This window comes from Dromiciops gliroides, chromosome 4 (genome assembly GCF_019393635.1).
Source record: "Dromiciops gliroides isolate mDroGli1 chromosome 4, mDroGli1.pri, whole genome shotgun sequence".
In the NCBI taxonomy this organism is placed as follows: Eukaryota; Metazoa; Chordata; class Mammalia; order Microbiotheria; family Microbiotheriidae; genus Dromiciops; species Dromiciops gliroides.
Window position 1 is genome coordinate 348,809,731 of NC_057864.1, and position 13,069 is coordinate 348,822,799.

Below are 13,069 nucleotides of genomic sequence, written 5' to 3' on the forward strand. Positions count from 1 at the left end.
ACTCCATGACTATGAATTACAGTTATTTCTGATTTTCAATGTGGAGGGGATTTTCCCTACAGATGAAATCACAGATTGAAAACCCCACTTCCTTCTACATATACATATATATATGCAAATATAATATCAGTAATTCTGTTGTTGAAATCTTGGTCATTCTGGGAGGCTGTTTTTAAATGTAATGCTTAATCTAAATCACTATTCATCAGAGAAATGCAAGTAAAACAACTCTGAGGTACCACCTCAGACTATCAGAGTGGCAAAATATGACAAAAAAAAAAAAGAAAAAGGAACATATTGGATGTTGGAGGGATGTGGGAAAATTGGGACAACAATCCACTGTTGGAGTTGTGAACAGATCCAACCATTCTGGAAAGCAATTTGGAACTATGCCCAAAGGGCTATAAAACTGTGCATATCCTTTGATCCAGCAATACTGTTGCTAGGCTTACATCCCAAAGACATGCCTAGAAAGAGAAAAAAAAAGACCTATTTGTGCAAAAATATTTATAGCAGCTCTTTTTGTGGTGGCTAAGAATTAGAAATCAAAGGAATGCCCATCAATTGGGGAATGGCTAAACAAGCTATGGAATATTATTGTGCTATAAGAAATGACAAGCAGGGTGATTTCAGAAAGGCCTGGAAAGACTTGTATGAATGGATGTATAGTGAAGTGAGAACCAGGAGAATGTTGTGTACAGTGACAGCAATATTATCTGATAAAGAACTATGAATGACTTAACTATTCTCAGCAACACAGTAATCCAAGAAGAAATCCCAAAGGACTAATGATAAAGCATACTATCCACCTCCAAAGAAAGAACTAATATTGATTGACACAGACTGAAGCATGCTATTTTTCACTTTCTTCCATTTTAAAATTTTTATTCAAGTTTCTTATACAAAATTAATAATATGGTAATGTTTTAAATAACTGCACATGTATAGCCTGTGGTGGGTAAAACTAAATGTGTGGTCACCTTAAATTAGAAGCTTTTAGCACCAGTCTTTGGGCATTAAGCATTTATTAAGCATAGTAAAAAGAGAACGCTTTGAGTTCAGAACGTTTAAGAGCCTATCTACCCTAGGGTTCAGCCTGGCCTCCTTTTCTCCTTCCCTTCTGACACCATGGGGTTCCAGCCATGGAAAAAGACAGAGCCAGGAGCTAGCCTTACTTCCCATTTCCTGCCTCCCTCCCCGGAAGAGGGCCATCTTTCAAGCTGATTGGTTAGACTGGTTCACTGGACTTTAGGGTGGTCTCATTGTTGAGTTCAAAAGTCCTTTGCTTCTGAGAACATACCCTATTTAGGGCCATTCAGGTGTGGTTTCGATTAATTAACTTCAAGTAGGTTCTCAGTCAGTCTCACTTAATTCAATCAATTCTTTTTGTTTGTTGTTTTTTGGTTTTGTTTTTTGGTGAGGCAATTAGGATTAAGTGACTTGCCCAGGGTCACACAGCTAGTAAGTGTTAAGTGTCTGAGGCCGGAGTTGAACTCGGGCCCTCCTGAAGCCAGGGCCGATGTTCTAGTGCACTGTGGCCACCTATCTGCCCCTAATTCAATCAATTCTAAATCAATCTCCAGGTGGGGCCTTTGGGGTGTCTGACAATTCCCATTATTTTCTCACAAAGCCTATACATTTCTTATGACCTCAGGGAGGGGAAGGAAGGATGGAGGGATAGAATTTGAACTCAAAACTTTAAATAAAAATGCTTATTATTTTTTAATAATGCTTAAAATACTATATTTAAAAAATAACCTTCTTGATGTCAGTTTCTTGACCTACTTACAGAGAGTTTTTATTTATTCTGAAAATTATCAATTATAATCCCTAAGGGGAAATCTGAATCTGGAATTCCTGCTTTTAACATGGTATTGTTTTGCTGGTTACGATAACAACTATTTCCTTGGTAGAAAGTGGTAGTGGTTTGGGACAAGATCTATATTAATTCTCATGCTGGTCCAGAAGAAAATATAATGAGTCACTACTAGAATATTTCTTCCTCTGTTCCATTACTGCAAGTCTTTTTCTTCCTTACCTCCAACCCAGCAGTATCTCAAAGACCTGACTTCATTTCAACACAGTCACATAGAATGATGGTACAACTTAACCCAATTGAACTTTGGGGTCTGAATTGTCCAGAAAACTGACTCAAATTTTGGCAAGTAAATAATAAGAATCCATACTCTCTAACTGTTCCACTTAGATGACCTGCTGGCTGGTGCCCTGAGATAAATCGACCTTGAAGTTCTGACTCCGTGATTAGTGAGTCCTCTGCTGGAATCTTCAAATCAGGAGGTGGTCCAGGCCACTTCTCACTCTATCACTCACCTTCCAGAATGCTCCACAGGCATACCTTCTGCCTGGTGCATTAGGGATGATAATCTTGAATCTGTGAAGTCAATTCAGCTTTATATTGTCCTCTTCTCTCCAGTTCCTTATTTCCCAAGTATCAGCCTTGGATTACTCCTATTTGCTGCTTTTGTTTCTATTCGCTTGCTACTGCATGAAACTGTAGAAAAATCACGAAAATCAGCTGACTGGGTCCACTACAAATATGATGATGAGGATGAGGGGCAGCTAACATTTATATAGCACTGACTGTGTCAGGCATTGTGCTAAGTGTTTTACAATAATTATCACATTTTATCTTCATGACTTCCCTAGGAGATAAGTGATATATTACCCCCATTTTAGAGATAAAGGAACTGAGGCAATCAGAGACTAAGTGACTTGCCCAGGTTCACACAGCTAAGGAATTAATTCCTCAATGGGTTAGCATATTCTGGTTCCCCCATCCTCAACAACCCACATCGCTCCAGATCTCTTCACCTCTTCTACTCTGTTCTCTAGATGCCTGCTTCTGTGTCATGGGGTAATAAGCTTACTTTCATCTAAACCTTTTCCTTTCGCATTTCTTCCCCTTCTTGCATTCTGAGACCTGGTTCCCATCCATATGATACTACATCCCTAGTTCCATCTCCCACTTCCACTCCCACCTCAGCCTCACTGGTTATGATGGGGGAGTCAGAAGACTCCTTACTCTCCTTTGCCACTTGTAGACTCTCCCTCTGTCAACATCCAATAATATCCTCTCCATTTGAGGGATCATTCATTCCATATTATCAGCCTGTCAAGATTCTGGTAGCCTGTTACCTACTGATGCTACTTTTATTTCCTGCCTTTAAGGAGTTCAGTAGTTGGCTAAATGGTCTTTTTCTCCTGCTCTCATCTTAAGGCACTTCAAGATACATATGAATATGACGCTTAAACACCTTACTTCTCACTTCCTCGTTTTACTTGTTTGTCATCAACTTCTGCCTTTATCCTGAGAGAAGTGGTTATTTTCTATTATATTAATAACCAATGATTAAATTAGGATTTAGGCATTTTCTTTCTATTTTCTTATTCAGGGACCAGCCCCTGTGGGTCATTCAGCCAATCTCTGAAAGATAAAGATGATAGATAAACTGGCCTAATCTTTGGAGTACACCTCCAAGATCCTGGGCTGGACTCCATCCAACTAGAAGACCTTGCTCCTGTTTAGAGTGTAAACAGAATCTAATCTGGGTGAATTTCAGCTCTAAAGAATTAAGTCTTATGCCCTTGCAACCCACAGCCATTGGAGTTTAGGGTAACCCCACTCAAGAAAGACAAAACCAACCAGAGTGCTCTTTGCAGAGATGGACTCCTTTGTCCAGATTGCTGGAGGCAGCTGAGTCTTATGATTAAGTCATGTTCTCAGCAAAAGGAACAGAAGGCATTCAGTCCACCTCTTCATTTGAAAGTCCTCCCCCCACCATTAATTGTTCACCAATTCACCTGTCAGGGGCACCCCTTTTTCTTTTCTTTGCGGGGCAATGGGGGTTAAGTGACTTGCCCAGGGTCACACAGCCAGTAAGTGTGGTCTGAGGCCAGATTTGAACTCAGGAACTCCTGAATCAGGCCGGTGCTTTATCCACTGCGCCACCTGGCCACCCCTACCCCCTTTTTCTAAAAGTATTAAGGCATTCCAGTATCTCCATTAGGTATCTTTGTTACCAAGAGAGACCACAGACCATCAATGTATGTGATTATTTGCCTAATTATACACTGATTATTAATTACCCAGAAACTCTTGACTCTCATACTTTTATTCATGAATCCACAAGTATTATCACTTCTATTTCATGAACTCTGAAATTCCCTTATCTGTTGCCATTCATATCTCCTTCTGCCTTGAAATGCCTAACCCTATTCATCCTCAACATGACCTCCAATTTCTCCACCCCTATTATTTCTCAGGTCATCACTCCTGGATTAGCTTTACTTTCCTCCCTTCTACAATTTGACCCCTTGGTGAACAGTTCAGCCCCACATTTCTGTAGTCCCTTGTTCCCTAATCTAACAAATGTTGCTCTGCCAAGTCTCAGCCTTGGATTACTCCCACTATTTGCTGACTTTGTTACTGCTCACTTGCTGCTGAAGGAAGCTGTAAAAAATCCTGAAGCCAAACTATGTCCATTATAAATGTGTTAATAGTAATAATAAGCTATATTTGTATAGCACTTACTATGTACCAGGCATTGTGCTAAGCACTTTAGAGTTATTATCTCTTTTGGTCTTTACAACAACCCTAGGAGATAAATGACCTTATTATCCCCATTTTACAGATGAGGAAACTTGGGCAGATAGAAATTAAATGACTTGCTCTGGCTCACACAGCTAAGTTAGTGTTTGAGGTCAAATTTGAATTTAGGTCTTCCTGATGCCAGGTCCCTCCACTATGCCACCTGGCTGCCACAACTATTACATAATTTCAACTGGGCCCTCAATGCATCAAGACAATCTTTTTATACACCCCTAATTGATTCATTTTCCAACTCACCACAGTTGTTTATCCAAACCTTTAAATTCCTCCTCAAATTTCCCAAGTCTCAACCCCTCCCTGCACCCTCTAAGTTGAGAACCTTATCTCATAGTTCACTGAAAAAATTAAGGCTACTTGCTAAGAGCTCTCTCTTTTCCCCTCTTCGTTTCACATCATTAAGATGCCTTCTGCCACTATTTCTTCTTCACCCATCTCACATGAAGAGGTTGTTCTTCTCCTTGCCAAAGCAAATCCCCTCTACATGCACAAGTGATCTCATTCCATCCCATCTTCTCTAGCAGAATTTCACCTCCTCCCATTCTTTTTTAAAAAATAAGCTTTTATTTATATATTCTGTTCTTTTATCATGATAATATTCCATTTATCCTTCCCCCATATGTCTCTCCAAGAGCCATTCCATATGACAGATGGTGTATTTTTGGAAAGGAAAAAAAAAAGTCAGCACAACATTGGAAAAAGTCAAAAACATTTACAATGTGTAACACTTGTAAACCTCCCCACCTCCACAAAGCGGTACATTGGATGTATCTTATAACTCTTCATTCAAGTCCCACTTGATCTTTATTATTTTGTTACATTTAGTTTTGAATTTTGGGGTGTCTTTACATTTACATTCTTTTGGTTACTGTGCATCCTGTTTCTTGACTCTGCTTACTTCACCCTGTACCAGTTCATATGGATCTTTCTATACTTCTCTAAATTCATCACATACATTATTTCTTATACTGCAGTAGTATTCCATTACTACATTATTGTTCCATCATTACATTAGACATGCCCCAGTTTATAGGAAAGAAATTGGAAACAAAGTAGATGCCTATCACAAATTTTGAGTTGTGTTGTTTAAAATCTAAATTGTGGGTTCTAATCTGCCCTCCCCCAGTCTTGGGGGGAAGTTGGCTAAAATCACTGATAGATTAGGCTTTTAAAGATTTATTAAAATATATAAATTAGTGAAGAGAGATTGAGAACAGATTCTTTACAGCATGGAAATCCTAGCTCAGATCTAATTCGGTTTAGCCAGAGAGAAAGAAAGCAATTTTCTTTCCTAGCAGCCCATGTGAAATCTCTTACCACCAAGCCAGTGCCAAACGACTAAGAGGGCTCCCCTCTATTCTCCGTCTGCCACCATGCTGGTTCCTCCTCACCAAAAAGAGAGAGTTCTTCTATGAGCAAGTGTCCCCTTCCTAGTTCCTCTCTACCTTCCCCCAAAGAGGAGGTCCTTCAAGCTGGGTTAGTTGAGAGTGGTCTCTTGCCGACGTCAGTGATACACTAACACATCACTCAGGGCCCGCCAAGTGTGGCTTCCATCCAATCATCCTTAAGTAGGTACTTAGTCAGTTTCTCATTCTCACCCAATTCAAATAATACTAAATCAATCAGGTGGGGCCTCTGGGCATCTGCCAAATTCCATTATTTTATCACAGAGTATATGGGGTGTTTTTTTCTTATCAATGGCTTTCTTAGGGTATAAACCCAGTAATGGATTCTCTGGTTCAAAGAATATGGACGTGGGGGCAGCTAGGTGGTACAATGGATAAAGCACTGGCCCTGGATTCAGGAGGACCTGAGTTCAAATCTGACCTCAGACACTTGACACTTAACTAGCTGTGTGACCCTGGGCAAGTCACTTAACCCTCATTGCCCTTAAAAAACAAAAAACCACAAAGAGTATGGACATTTTAGTCACTTTACTTGCCTAATTCCACATTGCTTTCCAAAATGGTGTTGGCTTCCAAAATAGTAAACCAAGCTTGAATTTTTAGTAGAGGACCCCTGAGAGAACAAAATAGGTGCAAAAGAACTAAGTATGTCTAAGAGTTCTCATAAAGGTAACTCGTGTAAAGAATACCATTCTGAAAGCCTAAGGAATCTCAACCATATTAAGATGAAGGAAAGCCATCAGAGTCCCTTTGTAAACAATTTATATATTTATCTTGGGGACATTGTTAGTTTGCATATGGTCTGAACTTAAACTTAAGTTCAGATTTAGCTATTCCCATTCTCATTTCAGTGTTTTGTTCTTTAATCTGATGCTGAGAACACACTATATAATTTTCTGACCTATGTGATTCTAAATAACATTATGTTTAAAAGAGAACCATTATCATGTCCTTTGAAAATAAAGACCATAAGAAGGAGCAGCTAGGTAGCGCAGTGGTAAAGCACTGGTCCTGTATTCAATAGAACCTGATTAACCCACTTAAAGTTAATTCAATTAAAGCCACACCTGGCTGACTCCCAAAAGGGAGTGTTCTCAGAGGCTGTGGACTATGACATCAACACAAGACCACCCTCAAGTCAGTGAACCAATGGAGTTGGGTGATGCTAACCAATCAGCTTGAAGCAGTGTGTAAGGACTGCCTCTTTCAGGGACTCAGGAGGTATGTCCTCACTCTCAGTGGGTTGATCAGGAAACCTGGTGGTAGAAGAACACTTGGGAGAAGAAGGAGGCCAGGCTGGATTCTTCTAGGGTAGATAGGCTTCCCTATCTTTCTGAATTCCACGTGTTCTCTCATTACTTTTTAATAAATGCTTAATGCCCAAAGACTGGTGCTAAAGCTTCTAATTTATAAGTAAACTCTAGCTAGCTTTCCCTACGCTTGGGACAGAAATAGGCTTCCACACATTTAGTTTTACTCATCACAATGAGAATGTATGGATGCATTGTCATCCTAAGGGAAAGGTAGAAAGGGGGGAGCTCTGGTGGATCCAATGAGAATATGGAGCCCTCAAAGCTATTAAGAATTGTGAGAAAATAATAGGGTTTTTGGGAATGCCCAAAGGCCCCTCTTCAAGGGGACTGGATCAAAAGTGATTAGACTGACTGACTTTGATGATTAACTCAAAATTAATTCAAGTAAAACCACACCTGCCTGGCCCTCAAGAAGGTGTGTTCTCAGAGGGTGTGAACTCTGACCTCAACAAGGGACCACCCTCAAATCCAGTAAACCAATGGATTTGGTTGATGCTAGCCAATTGACTTGAAGCAGTATGTAAGGACCACCTCTCCTCCAGACCCAGAAAAGGCTTCCACATGCAGTTACTCTCAGTTAGACTCTCTCAGAGGTGCTCCTGGTAGCAGAGGACTTGGAGGAAGAAGCAGGCCAGGCTGAGCTCTTTTCTCTCCTCTAGGCTAGACAGGCCTTTTCTTAACTTTCTGACCCAGATGTGTTCTCTCTTTACTAATATTTAACGTATTTTAATAAATGCTTAATGCCCCAAAACTGGTGCTAAAGCTTCTAATTTATAAGTAACAACTATATTAGGAACCGCTGCTAATTTTCCCCAAACTTCGAACTGAAATAAGGCAACCACATATAGTTTTACTTGCCACAGAATGCTGGCAAATCGTATTAGAAAGAGAATAAGAAGGTATTATTTAGCAAAGATGATACATATCTATGTGCATATGTATATACACACATATTTGCAAATCACTAGAAAAGCTCAAGGAAATAAACCAAATACAGTCATACTCAGTACTGGCTTTGAACCTAGTGGAATTCGGTATTCAACACACTTCAATGAGAAAAAATGCTTCAGCACTCCCTCATCAAACTTGCTAAAACCTGTATGAGTCAAGGATGCAGCCCCTCATCCTGTTTCTTCAGAGGAAACAAAGCAGCTATCCTTCAGTGCAGAACCCACATATTTTGCTGTGTGCTTTCTTGTGCTTTTTCCTCATTTTCCCAGAACCTCAGAAATTCATGATCACACCACCAGAACCAGGAATATCATCCCCTCTTTTCCTCCGTGGGCTTGGATTTGCTCCTGAACTGACCCTTTTCGCTTTAGATGTTCATTGAATCACTATGGGAAATTCAAGTTTACCCTGTGCCATTGGAGACAAGGACTTCTCTCTGAGTCATCAAATGCTATGTTTAAAAACTCTTGTCTATCGCGGGAGTACATTGGTGTGTCCCTTCTGTTGTCTGAAGAGTGTGGGAGTTCTGAGATTTGTTAGTTTTATAGCATGTGAGCAGTAACAAAAACATTGGATTGAAAGTGGAGCCCAATAAGGCTCATGGAGATCTGGTCCCAGAGGAAACAGGGCCGACAGAGCCAAACAAGAACCAGGCTGGTGAGCGGGCATCAGGAGCAGAGGGGGTGGGGTCCCCCATGCTGTCCTGCAAGCCTGATTTCCCCACCAGTTGCCTATGGCAAGGCATGGAAATTGCGGGGGGGGGGGGGGGGTGGCAGCAAAACAAGTGGTCTAGCCATTGTCAAGGTTCCACTTTCTTTGAGAACAAACAAAAGCCAACAGACAGCCCAGGCTGCTGAGAGCCACCTAAGGAACTTTCTGAAACCTCCCTTTTGGCAGCTTGTGCCCACTGCAGCCCACCCCCCAGCCTTTGAGAAGGCTTCTTTGCTTCTTTTTTGATCTCTACCTCAGCCCTCCCAAGAATGGGAGCAGCAGGTTGGGTATGTTGGAAATCTACTTCATGCTGTTTCCCTGGCAAAACATCCTTATGTGCTGGAAGCTCGTTATTTCAGACAGTACAGCAGCAGCCTTTCTATACACAACCCCACCTCATCCCCATGCCCCTAAAGGAAATGTATGTCTATATTTAAATCTGGTTTGAGGTCCCCTTGCATATCCCATGATGAGTAGTCATCATGGCTGGGGGCATGTTTGCAAGAGAGGTTGACAGGATGGGAAGAGGGAATTTGGGGGCCTAGGGGAATGAAATAAACAATTTTTAAAAGTTAACTCAGACACTTAACACTTACTATCTGTGTGACCCTGGGCAAGTCCTTAACCCAATTGCCTCACTAAAAAAAAAAAAAAAAAAAGTTAACTTGTTGAGGCAGCTAGGTGGTGCAGTGGATAGAGCACTGGCCTTGGATTCAGGAGGACTTGAGTTCAAATCCAGCCTCAGACACTTGACACTTACTAGCTGTGTGACTCTGGGCAAGTCACTTAACCCTCATTGCCCTGCAAAAAAACCCCAAAAACAAAAGTTGACATTTTTAAAATTAAAATTAAAAGGAAACCCCCCACCAATTTATAAATTGCCAAGTAAAAATGCTAAATTTCTGGAGTTCAGAAATGGATTGTTTCAGTGTAAATTACTCCTTACAGGAAAAATTCATTCGGTATTTGTAGTTTTTACCACAAGTGCTGCTGAAACCAATTAATGAGCACTGAGGTACCACTCAGGTAGAATTCATCAATTTAAAAAACACAAATGCTATAGATACTAGTGAAACATTGATGCTTTGATATCCTGATGCTAGCAACCCATTGTGTTGATATTCACCCAAGAGTGATTACAACTCACCCACACCTTTACATTTGATGAGACTTGCTCTTATCCAATGAATCTTTAAAGGGGTATATTTTAAATGCTAGGGACTTTCTTCTATATCTGCATGGATACCAATGGAACAGATGGGCGATCCATCAGTTACTATTTAATATTATTATATTTAAGTCACATATAAGAGTGACACATAGCTGGGGGATGGGGGAGAAATGAAGATTCCATTAATAATAGTGGGAAATAATTTTGAGCTAGATTGAATCTACTCAAATTACAGGAAGACAGTGAAGCTGATGGCTGCACAGCCCTGCCTCACTTCAATTCCCTGCAAGTCAAGACATTGCCTTCCTGATGTCCTGTTCCTCTTCAAGGAGAAAGGACAAAGAACAACCAACATTCTTTAACAGCAACCCCACTGAGGACCCAACTGCCTGCTCTAGTTGGGCAACGTAGTTCCTTCCCTTTTTCCCTTTCTGCTTCCCTTCCCTTCTCTTCCCCTCTCAATATAGGGAATCATACCCTTTCTTGTGAGCACTTTGCCCAAAAGAATGTTTGCTGAAAACCCCACATATGTCTTGGGGTTTACATGCTAGATTTCTTCTAAGGCCCATTCCTTAAATCCAAATAACTCCTGGCTCTCCTTGTTTGGCCAATAGGGCCCAGCCAGGCCTCCTTTGGCCATTGTTTGGCCTCATAATGACTCTACTTAGCTTAAAGGCTGTGGTAAAAATTATCTGTGTAAAGATTAATATCAGTTTTAGCTGATCATTTGGGAGGGGCCACACCTGGCCCACCCCAAGGTTATGTATGCTACTGAGGTCAGAAGAACTCTCCATAGGCAGCTTTTGAAAGACCTCCCCGTTTGGGGGAGGGGAGATTGAACACTCCCTGAAGGTAGGCAGGCTGCTTCCGGAATGCTAGGTGTCTTCTGGAACTAGGTCTTTTTCGGTCTTGGCCCTTGCACTGGTGACACATTCACTCTGTCTGGCAACTCCCCTTGCAGTGGTGTGTTCGTTCTGTCTCTGGTGGCTATTTGGTGAGTTTAATTATGGAAAACCTTAAATTCCTTTGAACTAGCTTAATTAGAAAAGGTCTGGGCAGTGAATAGGTTAAGCTTAAGAGTTAAGAGCATTTATCTGTTATTTCTATTTTCCTATTTCCTTAGCTTTGATTTTTATTAGTTTCACTTTTGTTTAATTCCCAATAAAATCTGATCCTTTTGTGAACTAAAGCTTAGAGGCTTCTTTCTTATTGGCCTGGGAGAAATATCTATAAAGGGCAGTTCAGAGCAGAGGGAGAACCTAAAAGGTCCCTCATATTTCCAGGACCCCAATATTAAGGCAAGTCACCCAAATAATGCTCTGTATATCAAATTTTGGCCCTCACAAGGCCAAGGACAACTACTTGCATTGGGGGTCATTTCTGTCCTTATGTTTATCTTGCTACTGGACTCAGATGGCTCCAGGGAAAGAGTGAGGCTGGTGACTTTGCACAGCCCTGCCTCACTTAAATCCAATTCACTAGAAATTATATCACCTTCCCAATGTCATGGTCCTCTTCGAGAATGCAGGGCAATTCAAATTACATAATTAAAAAACAAAACTACTATATCTTGCTTGGTGAGAGGTTGTACTGGGGAGACTCATTATGAGATGATACTCCTTAAAATAATTTAAGTTCTAAGCAAAAAATATGCACAAAAAATATGCACTTGTTAAACAGGGTGCCTAGGGCAACAAAGTACTGGGTCTGAATTCAATTAGATCTTAATTCCAATCCCACCTTTAACATCCTTCATTTTTTTTTTTTAGTGGGGCAATGGGGGTTAAGTGACTTGCCCAGGGTCACACAGCTTGTAAGTGCCTAGTGTCTGAGGCTGGATTTGAACTCAGGTACTCCTGAATCTTTTTTTTTTTTTAAAGTGAGGCAATTGGGGTTAAGTGACTTGCCCAGGGTCACATAGCTAGTAAGCGTTAAGTGTCTGAGGTTGGATTTAAACTCAGGTCCTCCTGACTCCAGGGCTGGTGCTCTATCCACTTCGACACCTAGCTGCCCCCAACATCCTTCATTTTTGATGAAGACCACTAACATCTGGAACGAGTGGTGTCTTGTGCATGAACTGGACTTGTGAGGCAGATTCACAAAAATAAAAAATTGCCAGTCTTACTCTTCCAGCCATCAAAGTCCAGTGACAAAAGTCAGGCCTGGTGACAGCCCAGAATACAGTGGATGATCTTGGTGTCTTTGATGTCTTACTTACACTCTCCAAGCACTTAACAGCACCTACTTCAGTCACCTTCATGGCTGTTAGAATAAATTGTCTTCATCTTCCCATTCCACCATAAGTCTTCATATGCTTGGAGTAGGCATCCCCCTAACTCATCAAGTTTTAAACCAACTGAGTTTAGCCCATCTGCCAAAACAGTTTACCAGGATGTGGTTCCTGTGCACGCTACAACTTCTTGGAGCCACAGGTGAGTTGACACCAAAGGTGGGTGAGCAGCCCTGTGAAAAGGGCAAGCCTTCACAGTAGAAGTACTAGTCCCTTCTAAACATGTATAGTTATAAGCATGCCACTTATGTTCTCCAAACCTTTTTTCTCATTCGTAAAATTTGGATAATGCTTGTATAGTACCTACCTCAGAAGATGACTGAGAAGTTCAAGAAATACTTTGTAAACCTAACAGTCCTACATTCCATTTATCATCAGACCTCATTTCATCTATTAGCACTTATAATTTCACACTCCTTGTGAGGAACTTCCTGTACAAAAGCAAATTCACCTTCTCTGCAACTTAGAGTACTATGAAATTGACCAAGGCAGAAAGGCTGAGTAACTTATCCCGTAGTCACAGCTGGGATGTTAGGACTGGAATTTAACCTAGACCTGACTTCAAGGTTGGGTCTCTATACCATACCAGGGGTTGGTAAT